Source organism: Ruditapes philippinarum, unplaced genomic scaffold (assembly GCF_026571515.1).
Source record: "Ruditapes philippinarum isolate M1 unplaced genomic scaffold, ASM2657151v2 ctg7803_1_1_1_1, whole genome shotgun sequence".
Taxonomy (NCBI): domain Eukaryota; kingdom Metazoa; phylum Mollusca; class Bivalvia; order Venerida; family Veneridae; genus Ruditapes; species Ruditapes philippinarum.
This window is the reverse complement of record NW_026858718.1, coordinates 39510-45236: the sequence shown is the minus strand read 5'-3', so window position 1 is coordinate 45236 and position 5727 is coordinate 39510. Positions and strand designations below refer to the sequence as shown.

Here is a 5727-nt window from a genome sequence, read left to right as displayed (position 1 = left end):
TGAAGCTAAATGTCCTATAATGAGGCCTGGATTCTTTTCTATTAGCCAGTGCTTTTTTAGTGCTTTGATCAGAGTTAAAGAGAAATTCTGGAATAACATTCTGTGGTGTGCGTGTGATTTTTATGCTTACAATACTCAAGTTCATGTTCGTTGTATAAAAGGTATTACGAAGTTTTTTTTCCTGAACACGTGTCAGATAAACCAAAATGACCTTTAAAATAGGACCCATTTAATACAATGATGACAAAGTAAATTTTCTTAGCCTAGATATCATAATTTTTTTTGCCATTACAAAGTTATACATAATTTTTTAATAATTACACGAAAGCTCTCAAATTAACATAGAATATTTGTAAAAATTGTGTATGTCAGTTTCCAACTCCGTACGTTTAGCTAAATTCATCATTGTAATGGAGAAAAAAACAAACATGATTACAACAATGTAATACTTTTAAATATTTTGAAATTGCTTTTGAAAGATTTTTCTCACAAGAACATATGTGAACAACAAGAAATTAACAAACAAACCCATAATTGCTTTTAAATTTATGGATTGTTGGTATATTCCACTTTCGCACATTCGTTGCTGCCGATACGCAAAAAAAAATTCTCCGTTTCGCTTTTAGTCATCCCGAGAATCATCACGTGACCGTTGTTTTTATTCAGATTTGCAAAACTGAAAGGTGTTTAAACGCTTTTCCAACAAAAATTGGAGAAAATATGTATTTCAAACGATTTGCCAATCCAAAGGACATATATCAATGTATCACTGATTCTGTTTGAATGTCCCTAACACGCAGGTAACAAAAAATTATCGGTTTCGTGAAATTTTACTTTTTTTTGTGACATTCGGCCGTACCTCAGTGGAGTACCTTTAAAGGTATGGTAACGTGCTGTCTGCTGCATGTACATTGCATACTTAAACAGCGGGTCATCGGTTCGATTGACACCCAATTTTTCCCGCCAGTTTTAGGAGTGACAGTCCTCGACCTATACTGACCGATAGTAGCAGAGTGGCATAGGCCGGAAAAGTTACGGCTCCATACAGTGCTTTTTGGGTATGAAAACATTCGGCTATGCATGCTTTCACACATATTTGTTGTTGCCAGCTTTGCTGTATCTCTCAGCTGTTTGAACACCCGCAGTACTTATTGTTTGATAATGTTTCATTCACATGACGATAACTGAAGATTTCGTCCATATGGCAAATAGATGCGTTTGTTTTTGCTGTTTTAGGGCGTGCCTGGCAAAACACTGACTTCCGGCGGCAACCATTGTGCTTGCCACTGAAACAGTCCAGAATGTTTTCAATAGCATCTCTGGCTCTCTGTATGTACTGATCTTGCTGGTGAAAGAGTTTCTGCATTCTGGTAAGTTCCAATCGTACACGAATACGAATACTTGTTGCCAATTTTGCCCTGTATGCGGCAAGGTCCATGCCTCTTGGGACCTTGATTTTGGCTGCACGAAGCTGCTTATGCATGTTCCGCATTGCATGGACAAAGCATTTATAGTGTTGCACTTTAGTGCTTGTCTTAACATTATGCTCTCTAATAGCTTTAGCGAGAGATAAACTTGCATCTGTCGTGACGGATCGAACTTTTATAATATTTTGCTTTTTAATTTTTTCTAGTGATTTTTTAAGGAATGCTGATTCAGCTTGATTTATTGATGTGTGGTCAGAATAGTTCTTTTTGCAATGCTTGTTGTTGTGATCACATTCTTTCCTCATGCATAATTTATTTCCAACATTAATGTCTATAGGTAGATGTTTTAAGGTAGATTTTTCAATTACAGGCGCGAAAACTTGTGTGGCAGTGATGTTGTTTGCTTGTGGCCTGCTTGTGTAAGATGCATCGAATTCCACATCTGTTTCAGCAGAGGCTCCAGACAAGTGAGTAATAGTCTTGACATACTCCTGATTTTTTAACATTTGATCCTGGCAAATATCTTCCACTTGATCTGACATAATGTTCAGTTTTCTTTGCATTCCCCTCTTATTTGGTGCTTGAATGTTAAGGCATGCTAAGACAAGCTGCACATCAGCAATGCCCATCTTAGATGACATAACTGGCAATAGCAAACTAGAATTAAGTGTCCCACTTGGTTTCCCATGCCGCTGTTCTATCGTTTGGGACAAGGACTGAGCCCCTGTTGTAAAGTTACAGTTGGTACATTTAATGGTAACTTCCACACACACCCCCCTTCTGTCAGACACTACAGTTTTAATATTAGGCTGAATACAGCTATGTTTTGCCACTAATTGCAGAATGCAGCCTAGCTTCTGAGAGTTAACAATGAAATTTTCATTGCTTCCTTCACATGCTAACTCACTGTCCTTCAAACTTTCAGGCTTTGACTGTGCGCGGCGTGGGCGTAACTTGAATGGCAGAACTGAGGAATTAAGTCTTTGACCAGCAGCATTTAGTACATCATCCGCAACTGATTGCTCAAGACGCACAAAAGATTCCGGACACTGGTTAATTGGTAAATCCACATTTCTGGAACAAGATGCTGAATTAACACTGTTGTTAATGTCATAGTTTGGATAAAAACCTTTCTTAAACAGTGCGCCTTTTGCTCGCCTAGCAACATTGTGCTTATAACTTAAATTTGAAGTTTTTTTAATTTGTCTCATTATTAACTTAATTGTACATGCAACCCAAAGTGCTAATTGATACTGAAGCTGGGCAAAGATTTGTTTGGGGACAATATTCTTATGTTTCTTATTTTTCTGTGTTTAAGAGTCTTAAATGAAGTAAACAGTGTCAGGTCATTAAGGAATAACTACTATTTGTCTTTCTTTTGACCGTTATAAGCAGAAAGGTAAACTTTGGAATTATAGTACTTATCTCCCTTTTACTTTGTCATTGTAAACTCTAATACAGCCAAGCTGTTTAATATCTTTAAATCTGAAAATAATTACCTTTAAAAATGAACTAAGAGTGCATTATTTTAGCAATATGACTATATATTTATGTGAACATTATATATTTTAAATTAATCAGTGCTCATTCTAGTCATAGAAGTATATCTTTATATAATATATATATTGAGGTCTAATTTGCAGTGTACATCATTTTGTGCATGGAAATAGAGCTGCATGCTTGAATTTTTGGTGAAAATCATGTAATATAATGCTTGAAATAACAAAAAAGATTGCTTTGGGTCTTAAAATGTGCTGAAACCAGGAAAAAATGCATCTATATAGTTTTCTGTCACTTAGAAGAAAATCAGTCATACTACAGAAATTGACATTGTACTGGTTATTTCCCTTGAAATTTGACATTTTTCTAAAACTGGGATAAAATAAGATATAAACACACTATTCAAATTTCAAATATACCTTTATTTAGAATTGTCATATTTAATAAAAAAACCAGAAAAATTACAATTGGGCAATTAAAAAACTTAAGGGGGAGGGACATTTCTACTTTTTGGCCCCCTGAAATTTTTGAAATACAGAATGGTTTTTTGAAGGGTTTTGTTTAATTTCTTTGTTGATGTAATTTTTTGTAATTTTTGTAGGAAATGGGGTAAATTTAATGTTTTTGTGCAAAAATTTGCCTTGGGAGTTTTACATTTTTGACTCTTAAAAAAAGGGTGAAAAACTGAAATTTCAGATTTTCATCTGCTCAGAAGGTAAGAAATTGATAAAATTTTGCAAAAAAATTTAAAAGTATACAAAACTTTTTTTAGCATTTCATACTTTAGATATTTTTCATGAAAAATTTTTATAAATTTAAAGACTTGGCGGATTTTTTAGTGTTAGCTCTTCATGAAGATTGGGCATATTCCTTTATTTTCAGCCTGATTTTGGATGGGTGGGGGGTAATATTATTTGCTCTCAGATTGTACTATATGGAGCAATGGATGCATTTAGTTATTTTTTTCAATGTTTGTCATATATCCTTGAATACTGCCAAGCAGTAAGTTTTTCACATGTTTATAAAATCAAAAAAAAATTGGTAATGTGTTTAACGGCCTCACGGAACTAAAAATTGCTCATTTTTAGGTCCCCTGCCCCCTTAAGGAAAATTTCATTTTTTGAAAATGTTTTGAAATTAGCAATTTTTTACTGCAAAACATTTGTAAGACACTTATTAACATTATTTTATACAATTCATTGGATTTAACCTACTTCTGAAAAGCAAATGGCCTGTTTATTAAAGGGAGGTAATAAATACACTGAAAATTGACAAAATTTGTTAGTTACCCAAGCATCATGAAAATGCATATTTATTGATTATAGAAAGCTTTGTATTGCTCAAATTAACATTTTAACATATAATTTAACAGTTTGATGCCTTAAAGGTTAATTTTTTGTAGAAATGTCTTCTCATTTACATTTTCTATATGAAAATCCTAGTTATTATAGCCTGACTAACTATTATTTTTTTATTTTCACTAGAAACAGTCATAATGGCCAGTTTTCTATTTAATTTATCTTTAACAAGTGATGAAAAAGCACATGTTATGTCGGTTATTGACAAAAAATCTGTGTCTGTTGGTAATTGCCTGAAATGGCATGGTACGGTGGACACAGATGGCTACGGCCAGCTACGTTTTATGCTTCGAGGGCGCAGGGTAAAAGTTAGGGTTCACCGTGCGGTGTATTTTTTAGAAACTGGTCAGGTTCTTGACCCGAAAATACATGTATCACACCTGTGTCATAATAAATTATGTATAAATTTGAATCACTTAAATTATGAGCCTCAGGGTGTTAACAATGCAAGGAAAGTTTGCTTTAATGAGGGGGTTTGTACTGGTCATTATGGCTATCCAGCTTGTAGACTTTAAGGTATGTGCAAATAGTTGACACTGTTTACTTTGCATTATGATAATGAACACATTGTTTGCAGTTTTCAGAAGTTTATTCATTTTTGGTTGTTTATTGTTACAATTAAGACACAAATGAGACAATTTAAGAGTAGAATCAGTGAGGGAAAATAGCAATGTCAACAATACAGTATATTTATTGAAACTGAAATCAAAACACAACATACTGATTTCATACATGTAATAAATTTCTCTTTAACCAGTTCAAATTAATTTTCCATTGTTAAAAAGACCAAAACAAGAATGCGCATATTGAACCGATTTGTGAGTGCGCCCATTTTATTTCGTTATTGTCAGATTCACAGTACATTACCATTCCGATGTCGAAATCATTTAGCCGTAATGACAATTTATTTGAAGTAAAATATTTTATAGATAGTGCCGACAATTTGTAATGTATGTGAATTTGCAAGTTTATATTTGTAATGTCTTTTATTTATTAAGATTAATAGCATACATGTGGTCTTCCACAGATGCTGACTGTGATGAATACAGAGAGCTTTGTAGTAACATTCTACTCGAACGCCTCTGTTTGCTGCGATATTTTGCGGTCTTGTAGAATGTCTCTTTCTTCCTTAAAGGGGCTACACTGAGGTCTGACAGGTAATTTGGTATCAAAAAAAAAATGTAAACAAATTTCCTCGCAAATCACAATATTATAACTAAAATAACAATAACTTACACTTTAACCAACCCTCTTGCAACAATTATGCGAGAAAATGCATTTTCACATTAGCTTTTGATGCAAAAATGAAAGTTACCCACAATTCATCGGGTATGACTAAAATACGCAACGGACAATTTTGGAACAACAGAGTAAACGGGGTTATTGATTTTTTCTCAACATTCTAACCTATCATGTTTATATAACTTGAGTATAACGAAGAG

At 33.7% G+C, this 5727-nt stretch overlaps 1 long non-coding RNA gene across 1 annotated transcript; it reads left to right on the top strand.

Annotated features, from left to right (window-relative positions):
* The first annotated feature begins 1237 nt into the window (after nucleotides 1-1237).
* Nucleotides 1238-5410, top strand: LOC132754034 (uncharacterized). The gene is made up of 4 exons (XR_009629035.1): nucleotides 1238-1370; nucleotides 1798-1894; nucleotides 2353-2487; nucleotides 5313-5410. It is a non-coding gene; the product is annotated as an uncharacterized LOC132754034 (long non-coding RNA).
* Nucleotides 5411-5727: the final 317 nt, after the last annotated feature.